This window comes from Panthera tigris, chromosome A1 (assembly GCF_018350195.1).
Source record: "Panthera tigris isolate Pti1 chromosome A1, P.tigris_Pti1_mat1.1, whole genome shotgun sequence".
Classification (NCBI taxonomy): domain Eukaryota; kingdom Metazoa; phylum Chordata; class Mammalia; order Carnivora; family Felidae; genus Panthera; species Panthera tigris.
Genome location: NC_056660.1, coordinates 86,767,939 through 86,790,701, shown reverse-complemented (window position 1 = coordinate 86,790,701; position 22,763 = coordinate 86,767,939). Strand labels below are relative to the sequence as shown.

At 39.5% G+C, this 22,763-nt stretch overlaps 1 pseudogene; it reads right to left on the bottom strand.

The window, feature by feature from the left end:
* Positions 1-6,304: 6,304 nt before the first annotated feature.
* LOC102953903 lies at positions 6,305-7,361 on the bottom strand (annotated as a pseudogene).
* Positions 7,362-22,763: the final 15,402 nt, after the last annotated feature.

The following is a 22,763-nucleotide window of genomic DNA, read 5'->3' as shown; positions in this document are numbered from 1 at the left end:
TGCTCTCTCTCTATTTCAATAAATGAATAAACATTGTTTTTTTAAATTGTCCATGTAATTATATATGTCAGTGATTGGTTATGTTTTATTATTGAATAACATTTCATTAGGTTGACATACCACAATTTGTGTATACACTCAGCAGCTGGTGATTTTCGGTTTGCTTCCACTTTTTGGCTTTTATGAACAATGCTGCTGAGAACGTCCATGTAGAAGTTGCAGGTATGGAAGCCTACCTACCCTGAATGAGTGGGGTTACATGCCCTCAGCTTACTGTGCCACAGGTAGAGACAGGAATTTGTCCTCTGCAGCTTGGAATTGAGGGGGTGATGAGGAATACTGGCTTCTTGTCCCTTCCCTTTCTTGGGACATACTATATGCCTGGATTGAGAGATGAGGGTAGAGGGGGCCATATTTTCTTGACTTCATTCACCCAGACTGGAGCTTTCCTCCTGCCGGGGAGGAGACAGGGCAGATAGGATAGGTAAGAAGGAAGTGCTTCTGGCTTGAGGGTCACAGATTCTCACTGTTCCTATGAAGATTTAGTGGACTGGGCACCTGGGTGGCTCAGTCAGTTAAGCCTCTGACTTTGACTCAGGTTATGATCTCAGGGCTCATGAGTTTGAATCCTGAATCAGGCAAGCCTGAGCCCCACTTCAGGTGAGCACTGCTTCTCTCCCTCTCTCCCTTTCTCTCTCTGATGTTCATGGGATTCTCTCTCTCTCTCTCTCTCTCTCTCTCTCTCTCTCTCTCTCCATCTGTCTCAAAAGTAAATAAATAAATAAATAAATAAATAAAAGGTTTACCGGATTTTCTTGAGTAAACCCTTCTTTGTTTGCTATCTACCTTTAGGACAATTTTCAGAAACTTTTATTTTTGTAATATATTTTTAAAGTGTATTTATTTATTTATTTATTTAATTCATCTCTGCACTCTGGAGAGGGGCAGAGAGAGAAGGAGACACAGAATCTAAAGCAGGCTCCAGGCTCTGAGCTGTCAGCACAGAACACAACATGGGGCTTGAACCCACAAACTGTGAGATCACGACTTGAGCAGAAGTCGAAAGCTTAACCGCCTGAGCCACCCAAGGAAGTGCCCCAAGTGATTGTTGTTTTTACAATTTTTACCAGTTGTGGTTGTTTGTCTTGAGAATGGGTCTTTGGGGCTCCTCACAGTACCATTCTAGAAGTGAAACACTGTAAATTTTTTTTCCCCTTATAATACTCATGGTATTTATTAGACCATTTAATTTTTAATCATAATCTTGAAACTCCTTGCATGGAAAAGCAAAGTCTCAGTGTAAAGCAAAACTTCTGCTTCTGGCTATGATGAATAGCAAATGTCAGACAAAATCTTGCACCAAGAGGGACTCTAAAAGCTTGATTTATAAACACATGGCTGTTTGATGGTCAGCGAACAAGGCAGGCAGGACTTGAAGGGCTGAGATCCTGACCAGAAGGAATCACCAGGAGATGAGCCTAGCATTGTTAGCCACTTTCCTCCTCAGAGACATTTGCTGATTTGCAGATGGTGCAGCTTAGAGCATATCCAGTGTCCTCATGGTCTGGTTCTTTTGCAGCCTCTCAGCTCATAGGGGTGCAAACCGCAGTGCTCTGTCCAGTCCCAACCTTCCATCATCTATCAGTTGGTTTCTTATAAAGGATACAGACGGACAGCCAGATGAGGAGGTCCACAGGGTGAAGTCCAGCAGGTCCCAGGGCAGAAACTTCTCTGCATGTGGAACATACATAAGAGCTTTCTAAAAAGGAACTCAAGAACTTCGGCTACAATGTCCTGGGCCAGGATTGTGACAAACAGATGGCAGCTCCTGTCTGTGAAGGAGGCTGGGAATGAGCACCTTAACCTGATATATAAACACCCCACATAGAGATGGTAGAAAGTGGGTTTAACTAGTATTGTTCCCACATAAGGGTTAGACTACTGCGTGCTTTTTAAAATCATGTGTATAAATGATTACAGTGGAATTTAATTTCAAAAGTATGAAAACAAATTCAGTTGCTGTGTCATTTTACAATATTTTCTCTTTTGTTACAGGTTGGCTCTAAGTTTTTACTTTAACAAGGTTGTGTGTGTGTTGGGGGGGGTTTCCCCTCCTTTTCCAAAAAAACAGGCATTGGGATGGTATTTTTAAGGTTCTTATGTATTTAAAAATGTTTTTCTTGACTACTGTTTGCTTAAATGAATTGACTGAATATATACAAGTCTTCTTCATTTTTTTTTTTTTTTTTTAAGTAGGCTTTATTCCCAGCACAGAGCCCAGCGCGGGGCTCGAACTCACGACCCTGAGACCAAGACGTGAACTGAGACCAAGACTCAGCCACCTGACTGAGCCACCCAGGTGCCCCTGCATATACAATTCTTAAGCCAAACTTTGCTGTAAGATTTCGGTTAAATGATGCTGAGATTTTGATCAAGTGTGTGGGCAACTTGATTGTTATCCTTTATAAATGCCTTTAGCTGTTTGCTTTTGCCTATTGGATTATTTCTCAGTCTTTGAAAGATATGACCAAATACTGTACATCCTGAATCATTTTTCCATGAGACATATTGTGCCTTTTCAATTGGTAGATTTAAGCATGACTTTATTTTAGGAAAGTTGTCTTTAAGTCTTTGATTTGTTTTGAAGTTTTTTTCTATTGCATTTGCTCTTGTCTTCAGGGACAAAATTTATGTATATATTGGATCTCTTTTTTCTCTACATCCTCTCCAACACTTGTTTCTTGTCCTGTTAATTTTAGCCAATCTTGGGGCGCCTGGGTGGCTCAGTCGGTTGAGTGTCTGACTTCAGCTTAGGTCATGATGTCACAGTTTGTGGGTCTGCGCCCGCATCAGCCTCTGTGCTGACCACTTGCTCACAAAGAGTAATGCAAACTCACAACTTTATTTTCCAAAACTCATTTGTCTTCATGCAGCACCCCCCCCCCCCACCACATCACGTTTCTGCCAGGTGTTTTGCTTCAGTCACTTGCAGTTTACAGTGTAGTTTTTCCAGGAAAGCCTAGAAACCTTGGCACTCTGTGACTCCTGTCTCTTCCCTTCTCCCTCATAGAGGGAAGGCGTGCAGCTCCTGGTCTTCCCTCCATCTCAGCTACTGGTCTCCTTCCCAGTTACGTTGGGCACCATGTCCTCATTCCTCTCTGGCCCCTTGGGACTTCTGGTTGTCCTAGAATGTATGCTCTCTCCTTGGGCCTGGGCCATGAAGGGTTTGTGAATATGTCATGGTCTGCCCACCTGGCATCTCCCACACCATTTCCTAGTTTCTGAAAGGGGATTTCTCTGAGGGCTGTGTGCTCTCTCTGGCCTACATTTGGGATAGCGAGGCATGCTTTCTTCTACTTTCAGATCCTTCCACCTACTAGTATCTTCTGTTAATTCCTCATCATGGGAAACAGAGTCAATAAGATATGTATATATATATATATATATATATATATATATATATATGTAAATACATGTGTATATATAAATACTATATACATATATCAATGCTATAAACTGAATGTTTGTGTTCCCCCAAAATACATATGTTGAAACCTGATCCCCAGTGAGATGGTATTTGGAGATGAGGCCTTTGGGAAGTGCTCAGTGGATTAGAATGTATTTAGAGCTCTGGTATAAGATCTCAGAAAGATCCCTCCTTCCTCTTGCCATGTGAGGACAGAGTAAAAAGATGGTTTTCAATAAACCAGAAATAGGTCCTTATCAGACACTGAATCTGCTGACTGCATCTTCGACTATACAGCCTCCAGAACTGTGAAAAATAAATGTTTATTTTTTTCAACCACCCCTTGTATGGTATGATATTTTGTTATATCAATCTATATGTATTTATTTACCTCTCTCTCTCTCTCTCTCTTGATTTTAAGGAATTGGCTCATGCAATTGTAGAATCTGTTAAGTCCAAAATCTGCAAGGCAGGATAGAGACCCAGGGAAGAAGTGATGTTGCAGTTTTCAGTCTGAAGTCAGCTTACAGGAAGAATTCCTTCTTCCTTGCTTTTCTCTTAAGACCTTCAACTTATTACATGTGGCCCACCCACATTATGGAAGTAATCTGCTTTCCTCAAAGTACTGATTTAAATGTTAATTTTGTCTAAAAGATACATTCACAGCAACATCCAGACGGTGCTTCACCAAATATCTGGGTACCATGGCCTTGCCAAGTTGTCACATTAAATTAACCTTTATGGGATTCTCCATTTCTCCATTTCAGTTTCACATTAAAATATTCATGTTCTTTAAAATTGTTCTTACATTACCTCACTGTCTTCCCTGTGTTATAGTATATGGGGCAAAATTTATTTTCTGAATTCATGAATGCTCATGCTTTTGGGAGCTCAACAAAGCTTTTCTCTTTCAGAAAAACCTATTTTCTGTCATAAAAGATCCTTTGTTTAAGGGCCATCATTCTAACTTGAAATTCAGAGTTGGCTGGTAACTCCTTATTTTGTGGCCATGTTGCCACAGGGAAACCTATGAGGATTAAATAGTAAAGGCATGGTAGTGGCTGATAGCAGGAGTGTTATATATAAATAAATATAACATAAATAAATAAATAAATAAATACAAAAATAAATACATATTTATTTATTTTATTTATTTTAGAGAGAGAGTCTGAGTGGAGGAGGGGGAAGAGGGAGAAAGAGAGAGGATCTTAAGCAGGCTCCACACTCAGCACGGAGCCCAATATGGGGTCTGATCCCATGATCCTAGGATCATGACCTAAGCTGAAATCAAGAGTGGGATGCTCACCTGACTGCACTACCCAGCAGGAGTGTTCTTGAGAAATATTTAGCAATCCTTGGGCACATACATCCACCCATTATCACAGCCACAACCTGTCAGCAATGTTGCACCTGTACTAGTGACTCTTAGTTCAGTGTCAACTCCAGGGAAATGGAAACTCACAGAGAAGACTGGTCATGTCTGAAAGATGGCATCTATTATGCCTGTGGCCTTTGGATCTCAGGAACAGAAAAAACATATCAAATTGGATTAAATATTGAGACATTTTATTGTTGGGCTGGTTGCTCCAGTGCACACGCTCTTTCCATTTCTGGCTCTGCCATCCTTACTGTTTCATGCTCTCTCATAGCCACAAAATGACCTCGATAGTTCCAGGCATCATACCCCAATGTAAGCTCCTCTACTGGTACAGGACCACACATTACCAAAATTATTTTTTAGGAGCTCAGACTTTGTTTTCTTTTTCCTGTGATCTTGGTCTTCACAGGACCTATTCACTAGCCCACTCCTTAAAAAAATCATACTTAGGAGAACAGGGTCTGATGATTGGAATATATAAACTGGAATACACCCTTGGAGTTGCAGGACAGAGCTAACTTTTCCTGAGTCTTGTGGGGAAAAGGTGGATACTTGTGCAAAACTGGGGTCCTGTTACTAAGGAAGAAGGCAACCAACAGATGCTGGTCTAACCATCTCAAGGATTGCTCCAGTCCTGTGAGTTCTACCCCCATTATAGGGTAGAATACATACTTAGCCTTTTATAGTTCATGCCTCGACATGGATTAAAAAGTGTGGGAGAAAGAATTAGCACCTACTGGGGAAAGAGAAAAAAGGCCATTATTAGATATGGGACTGGAATACTGATGGAGGCTGGAAAAGTGGGGAAGCCCTGCTACCTCTATCATCTTATTGAGGCCACCAAAGTTGCACTAACTTGATACATGGGTTAGGTAACACACTCTATATTGTATTGTATTGTATTATTTAAAAATTTTTACTTTTTAAGTAATCTCTACACCCAACACAGGGCTTGAACTTATAACCCTGAGATCAATTTCACATGCTTCAGTGACTGAGCCAGCCAGGTGCCCTTTTTCTTTTCTTTTCCTTTCTTTTCTTTTCTTTTCTTTTTTTTCTTTTCTTTCTTGTTCTTTCTTTCTTTCTTTCTTTCTTGAAAAATTAAAAATTCCTTAACTTTTTTATTCCTGGTACCACTACAACAAAGCACATGGCAATATACCTGATGTAATGAAAAGAAAAAGAAGACAACATTACAACAGACAAAAGACCTCGAGAATGTACATCTAATTGACACTACATTGCGTTAATCAATACATTGCACTTCTTGCAAACAAAAAGGGTTTCCTGTTTAAGCTGCAGTAACCTTTCTGACTATGGATCATTGCTCCTTGTGTGACAGATTTCTATAGTTCCTCTAATGCATCTGAGATGACTGTCTCAAAGTAACCTGAAGCTTTCCTGACAACTCCCAGCTCCCTTTCCTGATAAGAACTATAACCCTTCTCTTCTGAAAAATTTTAAAACCTTCTGCTACCATATCCATCACTTCCACCACCAGATCCATAACCACTGCCACAGGGACTGCCCAAGCTTCTTCCACCAAAACTAACCCTCTTCATGGCTCCATGATTGTTGTTGTACACGATAGTTTCCAAAAGCATTATAGTTCCCACCACCACTATGGTTACCATCTCCAAAATTTCCTCCTTCATTGTAACCATCATATCCTTCAACATCACCACCATAACCACCTCTTTGGTTTCCATATCCTGGTCTACCACCACCATAGCCTCCTCTACTACTATAACCCTCCATAGTTGCCACCATTACCTCCAAATACATTATATCCACCATCACCTCCTCCATAACTACCTCTGCTGTCATCACCTCCACCACCATAGACTCTTCTTCCACCAAAGTTTCCTCTATGACCCATAAAGTTGCCAGATCCACCTCCACAACCTCTTTGTGATCCAGCAGACTCCATTTCCTGTTTAGAAAGGGCCTTTTTCACTTCACAATTAGGCCCATTAGTTGTGTGGTATTTCTGAACAATTTTATCAACTGTCTCATGATCATTAAATCCTCTCTTTTTTCCACTCTGCCTGTCCTCCATAACTTTTATGGTTTCAGTCTTGCCATACTTTTCAAAGTAGACTCTCAAGTTATTTTCTTCTATATCTTCTTTAATACCACCAATGAAAATTTTCTTCACAGTTAGATGGGCACCAGGCTTTGCAGAATCCTCTCTAAATCAGCTATCTTTGGTTCTACTACACATCCATCAACCTTGTGCATTTGAACACACATTGCTGCATTCACTTCTTCCACACAAGAGTAAGTCATAAAACCAAAACCCCTAGAAAGTTTTGTTTGGGGGCCTGTCATCACCACACAGTTTGTAAGTGTATTCCATTTTTCAAAATGTTGTTTTAAACTATCACCTATAATTTCAAAGCTCAAACCACTAATAAACAGTTTTCTCAACTGCTCTGGTTCCTTTGGATCATGGTCCTCCTCCCTCTGAGGGCTGGAGTTGAGCTGGGTCCCACTAGGTGGTGATTTTACTTCCATTCTGAGACCAGACTCACCTTTTACAACTCAAGTTCAATATGGGCTCTTTTTTTCTTTTTAAATTACAAAGTTATATATGCTTGTTGGGAAAAAAAAACCCAATTAATAAAGAAATGTACAAAATAACAGCATTCTCAATTAACATGCAAAATAAATATCCTCTGTATTATTTTACTTCATGTTTGTAGTTTCAAATACAGTTCTTCCCGATTTGTCTACACATGTACTAGTAAGTGCATGTTTATATTAAAAAAAAAAATAAGTAGTACCAAATATACTTTCAGCTATTTACCTAGTGTCTGATAGAATAATAATTCCATCTGTCATGGATCATTGTTCCTTCTGTTGCAGATTTCTACAGTTCTTCTAATGCATCTAATTTTTTAAAAGTTTTTAAAAATTTTATTTATTTTGAGAGAGAGACAAAGTGCAAGTTGGGGAGGGGCAGAAACAGAAAGAGATAGAATCCAAAGCAGACTCCACACTATCAGCACAGAGACTGATGTGGGACTTAAATTCATGAAACATGAGATCATGACCTGAGCCGATGCACCCCTGGATCTAATTTTTTAATGTTCTCAACCAAGAGAAGTTCCAGGCAGCCTTTCCAAGTAATCAGACCAGGGCTAACAAATAAAACTGTGTGGTTGATGCACATGTCCTATTTTGTGCTCTCCTGACATGTGGTTATTGAGTCCTCAAAATGCCACTAGTGCAGCTAGAACTGACGTGATAATTTTAATTAATTTAAAGTTGAATCAACCAATACCACAGGAATACAATTATGAGAGAATATTATGAAAACCTATATGTAACAAATTGCACCACCTAGAAAAAATAAATGAATTCCTAGAACATATAGACTATAAAAACTGAAATAAGAAGAAATAGAAAATTTTGTACAGACCCTTAACCAGCAAAGAAATTGAATCAGTAGTCAAAACACTCCCAAGAGGCACCTGGGTGGCTCAGTTGCTTAAGCATCTGACTCTTGACTTTGGCCCAGGTCTTGATCTCATGGTTTGTGAGATCCAGCCATGTGCTGGGCTCTGTGCTGACAGCATGGAGCCTGTGTGGGATTCTCCCTCTTCCCCTCTCTCTATGACACTCCCCTGCTCATGCTCTCTCTCAAAAATAAAGAGTTCCTGAAGATGGTGGCATAGGAGGATGCTGGGCTCACCGCATCCTGCTGATCACTTAGATTCCATCCACATCTGCCTAATTTATCCCGATAACGACCAGAAGACTAACAAAACAGACTGTCCAGAGCCAAGTGTAGACGAGAGTCCCACAGAAGAGGGTAGGAAGGGCAGAGAGGTGGTGCGTGCTACAAGGACTGGCGGGAGGGAGCCAGAGCAGTTGGAGGGGCAGCCAGCCCACCCAGCAAGGCAGAGCCCTGAGTCTGGCTTGCAAAAATGGAGACGCCAGACAGAGTGTGTTCTGACAGCCAGCGGGACTTAACATCTGGAATGTTGTAAGTCAACAGTCTGCTCAGAGAGTGGGAGGGAGAGTTGTTGAGCCCTGGAGGACAGAGGTCAGCTTGGCGGGAAACAAAGATGCTGGGAAGCGTCTACTCCCTCGCCCATCCCTCAGCCAAAATCCCAAAGGGAACCAGTTCCAGTCACAGAACTTGCTTGCACAGTGCAAACACCTAATGCTGTGCTTCTGAGGATCCATCCCTCTGATGGGTCTGCCTCCCACCTGGTGCTGCAGGTCCCCTCCCAAAGCAGACACCCAAGGCAAAGAGAGCTGAGCCTACCCCTCCCCCACCCCTGTGCACCTTGTGGATCCACCCCAGCTAATATGCCAGATCCCATTGAAGCAGTACCACAAGACTGACAGTGTGCAAGTAGCCCAGACAGAGGCCACACCAGTCCACAGTGAGTTCTGCCCCTGGGAGAGGGGAAGATAAGGTACACACCAGTGGACTGTGGCCCCAGGGGTGGGCTGGGGGCAGACATCAGGTCTGACTGCAGCCCCACCCACCAATGTAAGTTACTCAAGACAGCATAGAGGAAGACCCCTGCAATACCCCGCCACTCCAGGGACTATCCAAAATGACAAAACGAAGGAATTCTCTTCAAAAGAAACTCCAGGAAGTAGTGAGCTAACGAACTGATCAAAAATGATTTAAGCAACATAGCAGAAAACGAATTTAAAATAATAGTCATAAAATTAATCTCTGGGCTTGAAAAAAGTATAGAGGACAGCAGAGAATCTATTACTACAGAGATCAAGGGACTAAGAAACAGTAAGGAGGAGCTAAAAAAGGTATAAATGAGCTGCGAAATAAAATGGAGGCGACCACAGCTCGGATTGAAGAGGCAGAGGAGAGAATAGGTGAATTAGAAGATAAAATTATGGAAAACGAAGAAGCTAAGAAAAAGAGAGATAAAAAAATCCAGGAGTATGAGGGGAGACATAGAGAAATAAGTGACATAATTAAACAAAATAATATATGCATAATTGGGATTCCAGAGGAGGAAGAGACAGGGAAAGGTGCTGAAGGTGTACTTGAAGAAATAATAGCTGAGAACTTCCCTGAACTGGGGAAGGAAAAAGGCATTGAAATCCAAGAGGCACAGAGAACTCCCTTCAGACATAACTTGAATTGATCAGCATGACATATCATAGTGAAACTGGCAAAATACAAGGATAAAGAGAGAATTCTGAAAGCAGCTAGGGATAAACATGCTCTAACATATAAAGGGAGACTGATAACACTCGTGACAGATCTGTCTACTGAAACGTGGCAGGTCAGAAAGGAATGGCAGGAAATGTTCAATGTGATGAACAGAAAAATATATGCAGCCAAGAATCCTTTATCCAGCAAGGCTGTCATTCAGAATAGAAGGACAGATAAAGGTCTTCCCAAACAAAAACTGAAGGAATTCATCCCACTAAACCATCCCTACAAGAGATCCTAAGGGGAATCCTGTGAGACAAAGTACCAGAGACATCACTGCAAGCATGAAACCTGCAGACATCACAATGACTCTAAACCCATATCTTTCAATAATAACACTGAATGTAACTGGACTAAATGTGCCAACCAAAAGACATAGGGTATCAGAATGGATAAAAAAAACAAGACCCATCTATTTGCTGTTTACAAGAGACTCATTTTAGACCTGAGGGCACCTTCAGATTCAAAGTGAGGGGATGGAGAACTATCTATCATGCTACTGGAAGTCAAAAGAAAGCTGGAGTGGCCATACTTATATCAGACAAACTAGACTTTAAATTAAAGGTTGTAACAAGAGATGAAGAAGGGCATTATAGAATAATTACAGGGTCTATCCAACAGGAAGAGCGAACAATTATAAATGTCTATGTGCCGAACACGGGAGCCCCCAAATATATCAAAAAATCACAAACATAAGCAACCTTATTGATAAGAATGTGGTAATTGCAGGCAACTTTTTATTTTTTATTTATTTTTTATTTATTTTTAATTTTTTTTTAACGTTTATTTATTTTTGAGACAGAGAGAGACAAAGTATGAACGGGGGAGGGTCAGAGAGAGAGGGAGACACAGAATCTGAAACAGGCTCCAGGCTCTGAGGTGTCAGCACAGAGCCCGACGTGGGGCTTGAACTCCCGGACCGTGAGATCATGACCTGAGCTGAAGTCGGATGCTTAACCGACTGAGCCACCCAGGCGCCCCTGCAAGCAACTTTAATACTCCACTTACAACATTGTATAGATCATCTAGAAACAGGATCAATAAAGAAACAAGGACCTTGAAAGATACATTGGATCAGATGGACATGACAGATATATTTAGAACTCTGCATTCCAAAGCAACAGAGTATATTTTCTTCTCGAGTGCACATGGAACATTCTCCAGGATAGATCACATACTGGGTCACAAAACAGCCTTTCATAAGTATACAAGATTTGAGATCATACCATGCATACTTTCAGACCACAATGTGATGAAGCTTGAAATCAACCACAGGAAAAAGTCTGGAAAACCTCCAAAAGCATGGAGGTTAAAAAACATCCTACTAAAGAATGAATGCATCAACCAGGCAATTAGAGAAGAAATTAAGAAATATATAGAAACAAATAAAAATGAAAATACAACAATTTAAATGCTTTGGGATGCAGCGAAGGCAGTCCTGAGAGGAAAATACATTGCAATCCAGGCCTATCTCAAGAAAGAAGAAAAATCCCAAATACAAAATCTAACAGCACACCTAAAAGAAATAGAAGCAGAACAACAAAGACACCGCAAATCCAGGAGAAGAAGAGAAATAATAAAGATCAGACCAGAAACAAACAATATAGAATCTTAAAAAACTGTAGAGCAGATCAACGAAACCAAGAATTGTTTTTTTGAATAAATAAACAAAATTGATAAACTTCTAGCCAGGCTTCTCAGAAAGAAAAGGGAGATGACCGAAATAGATAAAATCATGAATGAAAAGGAAATTATTACAACCAATCCCTCAGAAATACAAGCAATTATCAGGGAATACTATGAAAAATTATATGCCAACAAACTGGACAACCTAGAAGAAATGGACAAATTCCTAAACACCCACACACTTCCAAAACTCAAACAGGAAGAAATAGAAAGCTTGAACAGACACATAACCAGCGAAGAAATTGAATCAGTTGTCAAAAATGTGCCAACAAATAAGAGTCCAGACCCGAAGGCTTCCCAGGGGAATTCTACCAGACATTTAAAGCAGAGATAATACCTATCCTTCTCAAGCTATTCCAAAAAATGGAAAGGGAAGGAAAACTTCCAGACTCATTCTATGAAGCCAGTATTACTTTGATTCCTAAACCAGACAGAGACCCACTAAAAAAAGAGAACTACAGGCCAATATCCCTGATGAATATGGATGCAAAAATTCTCCATAAGATACTAGCAAATCGAATTCAACAGCATATAAAAAGAATTATTCACCATGATCAAGTGGGATTCATTCCTGGGATGCAGGGCTGGTTCAACATTTGCAAATCAATCAATGTGATACATCACATTAATAAAAGAAAAGATGAGAACCATATGATCCTGTCAATCCATGCAGAAAAGGCCTTTGACAAAATTCAGCAACATTTCTTAATAAAAACCCTCGAGAAATTCGGGATAGAAGGAACATACTTAAACATCATAAAAGCCATTTATGCAAAGCCCGCAGCTAACATCATCCTCCATGGGGAAAAACTGAGAGCTTTCTCCCTGAGATCAGGAACACGACAGGGATGTCCACTCTCACTGCTGTTGTTTAACATAGTGTTGGAAGTTCTAGAATCAGCAATCAGACAACAAAAGGAAATCAAAGGCATCAAACTTGACAAAGATGAAGTTAAGCTTTCACTTTTTGCAGATAACATGATATACATGGAAAATCTGATAGACTCCACCAAAAGTCTGCTAGAACTGATACATGAATTCAGCAAAGTTGCAGGATACAAAATCAATGAACAGAAATCAGTTGCATTGTTATACACTAATAATGAAGCAACAGAAAGACAAATAAAGACACTTATCCCATTCACATTTGCACCAAGCAGCATAAAATACCTAGGAATAAGCTTAACCAAAGATGTAAAAGATCTGTATGCTGAAAAGTATAGAAAGCTTATGAAGGAAATTGAAGAAGATATAAAAAAAAATAGAAAAACATTCTGTGTTCATGCATTGGAAGAATAAATATTGTCAAAATGTCAATACTACCCAAAGCTATCTACACATTCAATGCAATCCCAATCAAAATTGCACCAGCATTCTTCTCGAAACTAGAACAAGCAATCCTAAAATTCATATGGAACCACAAAAGGCCCCAAATAGCCAAAGTAATTTTGAAGAAGACCAAAGCAGGAGGCATCACAATCCCAGAATTAGCCTCTAATACAAAGCTGTCATCATCAAGACAGCATGGTATTGGCACAAAAACATAGACCAATGGAATAGAATAGAAACCCCAGAACTAGACCCACAGAAGGATGGCCAACTAATCTTTGGCAAAGCAGGAAAGAACATCCAATGGAAAAAAAGACATTCTCTTTAACAAATGGGGCTGGGAGAACTGGACAGCAACATGTAGAAGGATGAAACTAGACCACTTTCTTACACCATTCACATAAACAAACTCAAAATGGATGAAGGACCTGAATGTGAGACAGGAAACCATCAAAACCCTAGAGGAGAAAGCATGAAAAAACTTCTCTGACCTCAGCCGCAGCAATTTCTTACTTGACACACCCCCAAAGGCAAGGGAATTAAAAGCAAAAATGAACTATTGGGACCTCATGAAGATAAAAACCTTCTGCATTGCAAAGGAAACAATCAACAAAACTAAAAGGCAACCAATGGAATGGGAAAAGATATTCGCAAATGACATATGGGACAAAGGGCTGGTATCCAAAATCTATAAAGAGCTCACCAAACCACACCAGAAAAACAAATAATCCAGTGAAGAAATGGGCAGAAGACATGAATAGACACTTCTCTGAAGAAGACATCCAGATGGCCAATAGGCATATGAAAAGATGCTCAATGTCGCTCCTTATCAGGGAACTACAAACCAAAACCACACTCACATACCACCTCATGCCAGTCAGAGTGGTTAAAATGAACAAAACAGGAGACTATAGATGCTGGTGAGGATGTGGAGAATTGGGAACCCTCTTGCACTGTTGGTAGGAATGCAAACTGGTGCAGCTGCTCTGGAAAACAGTGTGGAGGTTCCTCAAAAAATTAAAAATAAACCTACCCTATGACCCAGCAATAGCACTGCTAGGAATTTACCCAAGGGATACAGGAGTACTACTGCATAGGGGCACTTGTACTCCAATGTTTATAGCAGCACTCTCAACAATAGCTGAATTATGGAAAAGAGCCTAAATGTCCATCAACTGATGAATGGATAAAGAAATTGTGGTTTATATACATAATGGAATACTACGTGGCAATGAGAAAGAATGGAATATGGACTTTTGTAGCAACGTGGATGGAACTGGAGAGTGTTATGCTAAGTGAAACAAGTCATACAGAGAAGGACAGATTCCATATGTTTTCACTCCTATGTGGATCCTGAGAAACTTAACAGAAGACCATCAGTGAGAGGAAGGAAAAAAAAAGTTAGAGAGGCAGGGAGCCAAAACATAAGAGACTCCTAAAAACGGAGAACAAACTGAGGGTTTGTGGGGGGTGGGAGGAAGGGGTGGGTGGGTGATGGGTATTGAGGGCACCTGTTGGGATGAGCACTGGGTGTTGTATGGAAACCAATTTGACAATAAATTCATAAATAAATAAATAAAAACAAAAACACTCCCAAGAAAGAAAAGTCCAGAACCACATGGCTTCACAGGGTACGCTACCAAACATTTAAAGAAGAGTTAATACCAATTCTCAAACTTTTCCAAAAAATAGAAATGGAAGGAGAACTTCCAAATTCATTCTATTATGCCAGCATTACCTTGATACCAAACCCAGACAAAAATTCCACTAAAAAAGACAATTATTGGCCAATATCCTTGATGGACATGGTATTTCTCAACAAAACACTTGCAAATCTAATCCAATAGTATATTAGAAGAATCATTAACCATGATAAAGTTAGATTTATTCTCTGTCTATAGGGCTGGTTCAGTATTTTCAAATCAATCAACTTGAAACACCATATTAATAAAGGAAAAGATATATTCCATATGATTCTTTCAATAGATGCAGAAAAAGCATTTGATGAAATACAACATCCATTCATGATAAAAATCCTCAACAAAGTAGGGTTAGTAGGAACATATCTCAATATATAAAAGCCATGTATGAAAGACCCACTGCTAATATCATTCTTAATAGGGAAAAACTGAGAGCTTTCCCCATAAGTTCAAGAACAAGACAGGGATGTCCACTCTCTCCATTGTCATTTACCAGAGTATTGGAAGTCCTAGCCTCATCAATCAGACACAACAACAAATGAAAGGCATCCAAATCGGCAATGAAGAAGTTAAAGTTCCATTATTTGCAGATGCCATAGTACTCTCTGTAGAAAATCCAAGAGACTACACCCCAACTGCTAGAATTAATACCTGAATTCAGTAAAGTTGCAGGATACAAAATCAATGCACAGAAACCTGGTGCATTTCTATACACCAATAGTGAACCAGCAGAAAGGGAAATTATGAAATCAATCTCATTTACAAAATCACACTCAAAATAATAAGATATTTAGTAATAAACAAAACCCTGAAAACTGCAAAACACTGATGAAAGAAATTAAAGACGACACAAAGGAATGGAAAGACATTCCATGCTCGTGGTTTAGAAGAAAAAAAAACATTGTTAAAATGCCTGTACTACCCAAAGCAATCTACACAATGCAATCCCTATCAAAATACCAACAGCACTTTTCACAGAGCTAAAACAAACAATTCTAAACCTTGTAGGAACCACAAAAGACCCTGAATAGTCAAAGAAATCTTGAAAAAGAAAAGCAAAGCTGGAGGCATCAAAATTCCAGACTTCAAGCTATAAATCTTCAGTATGATCAAGATAGTACGATACTGACACAAAAACAGACAAATAGATCAATGGAACAGAATAGAAATCCAGAAAGAAGCCCATAATGAGATGATCAATTAATCTTTGACAAAACAGGAAAGAATATCCAATGGGAAAAAGTCTTACCAACAAGTGTTGTTGGGAAAACTGGACAGCAATATGCAAAAGAAAGAAAGGGGATCACTTTCCTACAGCATACACAAAAATAAATTCAAAATGGATTAAAGACCTAAATGTGAGACAGGAAACCATCAAAACCCTACAGGAGAAAATAGGCAGCAACCTCTCTGACCTTGGTCACAGCAAATTCTTACTTGACATATCTTCAGAGGTAGGGGAAATAAAAGCAAACATGAACTATTGGGACCTCATCAAGATCAAAAGCTTCTGCATGGAGAAGGATACATCAACAAAACTAAAAGGCAACTGACGGAATGGGAAAAGATACTTGCAAATGACATATCAGATAAAGGGTTAGTATCCAAAATCTATAAAGAACTTATCAAACTCAACACCCCAAAAAACAAATAATCCAGTGAAGAAATGTGCAAAAGACTTGAATAGACACTTTTGCAAAGAAGACATCCAGATGGTGAACAGACACATGAAAAGATGCTAAACATCACTCATCAGGGACATGCAAATCAACACCACAATGAGATACCACCTCACACCTGTCAGAATGTTACCAACTAAGGAAACAACAGATGTTGGTGAGGATGCAGAGAAAGGGGAACCCTCTTGCACTGCTGGTGGGAATGCAAACTGGTGCAGTCAATCTGGAAAATAGTATGGAGGTTTCTCAAAAAATTAAAAATCAAACTATCCTGTGATCCAGCAATTGCACTATTAGGCATTTATCCAAAAGATACAAAAATGCTGATTTGAAGTGGCTATTACACAGTGTTAATAGCAACTCTATCAACAATAGCCAAATTGTGGAAAGAGCCCAAATGACCATCAACTGATGAATGGATAAAGAAGATGGTGTGTGTGTGTGTGTGTGTGTGTGTGTGTATATATATATATATATATATATATATATATATGACTACTACTCAGGGATGAAAAAGAATGAAACCTTGCCATTTGCGACAATGTGGATGGAACCCGAGGGTATTATGCTAAGCAAAATCAGTCAGAGAAAGACAGATATGTGATTGCACTCATATGAGCAATCTGAGAAACTCTACAGATGAATATAGGGGAAGGGAGGGGAAAATAAGATAAAAGCAGAGAGGCTAACGGCTAACTATAAAAGACTCTTAAATACAAAAAAGAAACTGATGGTTGCTGGAAGGGAGGTGAGTGGGGGGATAGGCTAAATGGGCAATGGCAGGAAGAAGGGCACATGTTGGGATGAGCACTGGGTGTTATATGGAAGTCATGATTCACTGGAATCTACTACTGAAGCCAAGGCTACGCTGTACGTTAGCTAACTTGAGAATAAAAAAAGAAGAAAAGAAAAGAAAAGAAAAGAAAAGAAAAGAAAAGTGCTCAACATCACTCATCATTAGGGAAATACAAGTCAAAACTACAATGAGATGCCACCTGACACCTGTCAGAATGGCAAAAATTAACAACAGAGGAGACAATAGGTGTTGGCGAGGGTGTGGAGAAAGGGGAACCTGTTGCACTGTTGATGGGAATGCAAACTGTTGCAGCCACTCTGGGAAACAGTATGGAGGTTCCTCAAAAAGTTAAAAATAAAACTACCCTATGACCTAGCAATAGCACTACTAGGTATTTACCCAAAGGATACAAAAATGCTGATTTGAAGGGGCATTCCGATATTTATAGTAATGCTATCAACAATAGCCAAATTATGGAAACAGCCCAAATATTTATCAACTGATGAATGGATAAAAAAGGTGGTATGTATATACAATGGAATATCATTCAGTCATAAAAAAGAATAAAATCTTGCAATTTGCAAAGACGTGGATGGAGGTAGAGTATTATGCTCAGTGAAATAAGTTAGAGAAAAATACCATATGATTTCACTCCTTTGTGGAATCTAAGAATAAAACAAACTAGCAAAGGAAAAAAAAAATGAGAGAGAGAGAGACCAAGAAACAGACTCTTAACTGTAGAGAACACACTGATGGTCACCAGAGGGGAGGTGGGTGGGGGATGGGGTAACTAGGTGATGGGTTAAGGAGTGCACTTGTGATGAGCACCGGATGTTGTATGTAGGTGTTGAATCACTGTATTGTACACCTGAAAGTAATAGAACACAGTACATTAACTAACTGTAAATAAAACTTAAAAAAAACATGCTCAGGAAAGTGGGGAAACCTTTTGAATTTCAGTAGACACAGGTGGCTAGTGGCCACTAGAATGATCAGTGGAGAGCTGACAAATGAAAAGTAGCACAGTCGCTGCAGACTAAGACAATATCTCTTCCAGGAAAGCAAAGTGCTCTCTCATCATCCATGTAGAAGTGAAACTGGGGATGAGAATTTTTTTCAGAATGCAGAATAATGCTCAGAGCACAGTGATATTTTTCTTGTCTAGTTTTAATTTATGATTAAAGTATCTTTCCAAAATTCTGGAATGATAGTTGAACAATGTACTTTGCATTTCTCTTTCAGGTGTTGTGTTTTTGAGCCTCACAGCAAAGAGCGTGGGCCAGCTCAGAGGTACAGCGTGAACTGAGAGTCAGAGTGGTGAAGTCTGGAAATCATATCTGTTCTTCTTGAGCCTCTTGGTGACTAATGTCCTTAAATCATTGTAAGTGGTTCAACAGCATGGATTTTCAAAATACCTCTTTGTTAATTTCCTTAGTGCATTACACACCTGTTACAATGGCTTAAAGAAGTAAAATGCAACTGATTCTGGCAAGTGCTGGGAGGGAGGCAAAGGAACTGGAACCCTCATGCATTGCTAGTGGCATAACCTCTTTGGAAGACAGTTTTGAAGTTTCTCATGAGGTTGGACACAGTCTTGTCACACAATCCAGCCATTCCACTCCTAGATACTCAAAAGAAATGAAAACATACACAAAAACCTGTATGTGAATGTTTTAGTGGTTTTATTAACAATTGCCCAAACTGGAAACGACCCACATGTGCTTTGTGTGGGAAAAGAACAAACACAGGGTGGTTTGTGCACAGCATGGAATACATCCCATCAGTAAAAGGGAAAGAGGACACAGCAACAGAAGCGAATCTCACATGTGTTCCAGTGCGTGGAAGGACCTGGATACAGAAGGCTGTGTGCCCTGGGGTTCTGTTTATGTGACGCTGTTGAAAAGGCTCAGCTTTAGCTATAGAAAGCAGGCCAGGGGATGCCAGCGTCTGTGGGTGGGGACACAGTTGATTAAGAAGTGGCACAAGAAGGATGGCAGATGTTGGAAGTGTTCTCAGTGACCGCTATGGTGGTGGTGATGGGACCACACATGCCTGTCAGCCCTCACAGCCTTTTACAAGAAGAAAGCATGCGTTTTTACTGTATGTAAATTAACCTGATTCACTCACTCAATTTATGTGAATAAAACAAAGGAAAAAATCCTCAGTCAACAGATCTAAAGAATAAACTACAATTCAATATAGCCTAACCATTTGTTATGTCAGAAAAAATCTTTATATATCTATATCTTTATGTATATATCTATATCTATATCTATATCTATCTATCTATATATATATACCTACATATATACATATACAGATACATAAAACACTGATAGGAAAGCATGAAAAGCACATAATTATTCAAGGAGAGAAATATTCACAATTAGCTGTTTTCATCACCCTAAAATGAAAAATGTTTTTTTTTCTTTCTGCGTTATTTTTAAATTTTATTTATTTACTTATTTAATTAATTTATTTTTAAATTTACATACAAGTTAGTTAGCATATAGTGCAATGATGATTTCAGGAGTAGAATCCAGTGATTCAAAACAAAAAAAATGTTCTTGTCCTAGAAGTCAGAAATCTCAAGTTCAATGTCAATCCCACCTTGGCTGTATCTTTAAAAATGCCTAAATCCACCCTGTTACTATTCCTTTATCTGTAAAACTATATTTAACTTGTCTGCCTCTTTCACAGGCAGGTTCTGATAATCATTTAAATGTGAAGGTTTCCTGGGGCTTCTGGGTGGCTCAGTCCGTTAAGCATCTGACTCTTGATATTGACTCAGGTTGTGATTTCATGGTTGTGGGATTGAGCCCATAATCCAATCCCACATTGAGCCTTGGGTCAAACCCCTGCACTGGGCACAAAGCATGCTTGGGATGCTCTCTCTCCCTCTGCCCCTCTCCCCTGCTGACGCTTTTTCTCTCTCTCTCTCTCTCAAAATAAATAAGTAAATAAACATTAAAATAATAAATGTGAAGGCTTCTTTTAGATGTATTATGAAGTAGTATTTAGCTTATTTATTTCTTACTCATGAGTAATGTTTATGGCAACAAAATATAATTCAAATAGTACAGAAAGAATTAAAGGAAAAAGGAGGGGCACCTGGGTGGCTCAGTCGGTTAAGCATCTAAGACTCAGGACATGATCTCGTAGTTCATGAGTTCAAGCCCCACATTGGGCTCTGTGCTGACAGCTCAAAGCCTGCAGCCTGCTTCAGATTCTGTGTCTCCTTCTGTCTCTCTGCTCCTCCCCCACTCATGCTGTCTCTCAAAAAATAAATAAATGTTAAAAAAAATTAAAAAAAAGGAAAAGCTCATTCATACACACACACACGCGCGCGCGCACACACACACACACACACACACACACACTCATGTACCTGGTTCAGCCTTATCTGTTTGAGCATGATTGATCTGTGTAGCCTGAGTGTCTGAAGCCCTTGATGCTCCTAATGACAGGCAGAGCTTGAGGCTCAGGTCTACCATTCTTCCCTTGCAGGATATAGTAATAGGTACTACTCTTTCCTGTCTCAGAGCATTCTGCACACAATTATAACAATGGTAGTAACAGGTGTTAACCACTGACACCAGCTTCTCCAAATCACGTTCTGTTCAAGAGGCCTCACATTTATTCATTTGTTCAATCCTTACAATCCTTACAAAAACCCTCTACAATCGGTGCCATTGTTTCCCTCATTTTACAGGTGAAGAAACTGAGGCACAGAGAGACAAAGTCATTGGCCAGTGGCTCTCCTCTGGATTTGGACTCTTGTCCTTCTTCCACCAGGGTCCCTGAACTTGCCTGGGGTGCTGAGCACCTCTTATTCTTTACGCTCTGTTAGACCCATGTCATTGTCACTGGTTCTGCAGCCACTGCAAGTACTGGAGAAGGTGGTCTGGGTGTTTATCCTCCAAGGTCCTCTTGGGTAAGGCAAGGTGTTTTTCAACTTTGTGTTATTGCCTGGTATGCACCAGGTGCTCCATAAGTGTTAGGAGAACAAGTGCCTAAGTGAGTCAGGGAGTAGAGTGCCTATCCAGAGGAATTGAGACCAGGATCTCGAAGAGATCACACTGCCCATGGCAGCATCACCCATGATAGTTGAGATATGGAAACACCCTAAGTGACCATAAATGGAAGAATGGATAAAGATATACTCTATCTAGGTGGGTGAGGGGTATTGAGGAGGACACCTGTTGGGATGGGCATTGGGTGTTGTATGGAAACCAATTTGATAATAAATTTCATATTAAAATAAATAAATAAATAAATAAATAAATAAATAATGAGAAAAAAGATATACTCTATCTATCTATCAATCTATCATCTATCATCTATCCATCATCATCTGTTATCTATTATCTATCATCTAGCTATCATCATTTATTATGTATTATCTAGCTATCATCATCTATTATCTATCATCATCTATTATCTATCATCTATTATCTTTTATTATCTGTTACCTGTCTATGTATCTATCATCTATCTATCTATCTATCATCTATCTATCTATCTATATCACATGATGGATATTATTCAGCCACAAGAAAATAGGAAATACTGGGGGCACCTGGGTGGCTCAGTCAGTTAAACATCTGACTCTTGATTTCGGCTCAGGTCATGATCTCACGGCTTGTGAGATTGAGCCCTGCGTCAGGCTCTGTGCTGACATTGTGGAAACTGCTTGGGATTCTCTCTTTCTCTTCCTCTCTCAAAATAAATAAACATTAAAAAAATAATGGAAATCCTGCCATTCATAACATGGATGGACCTCAAAGACATTATGCAAGGTGACATAAGTCAGACAGAGAAAGACAAATACTGTATGACATCACTCATATGTGGAATCTAGAATAGTCAAAATCATAGAAACAGAGAGTGGAATGGTAGTTGCCAGGGGCTGGGGAGAGGGAAAGTGGAGAGGTATTAGTCAAGGGTGTAAAATTTCTGTTATGCAGGATGACTAAGTCCTGGAGATCTGCTGTACAGCACAGTGCCTACAGTTAATCATTCTGTGTTGTGTTTATTAAATATTTATTAAATATTTATTTACCAATTATTATTTATTCATTTAAATATTTATTTAAAGGGTAGATTTTGTATGAAGTCTTCTTCCTATAGACACAAAATATTAACAATAAAATAACAACAGCAGCAGCAACAAGAACAATAATAAAGGAGTGGGAGGGAAGTTTGGGGGGTGATAAACAGGTGGATTTGATGGCAATGATAGTTTCACAGGTGTGTTTTTTTTTTCTTTTTAAATTTTTATTCAAATTCTAGTTAGTTAATATACAGGGCAACATTGGTTTTAGTCCTTTTTTTAATGTTTATTTTGAGGGAGAGAGAGAATGAGTGGAAGAGGGGCAGAGAAAGAAGGACAGAGGATCTGAAGTGGGCTCTGTTCTGACAGCAGAGAGCCCAATGCAAGGCTCGAACTCAGAACCATGAGATCATGAACTGAGCTGAAGTCGGACACTCAACCGACTGAGCCACCCAGGCGCCCCTTCACAGATG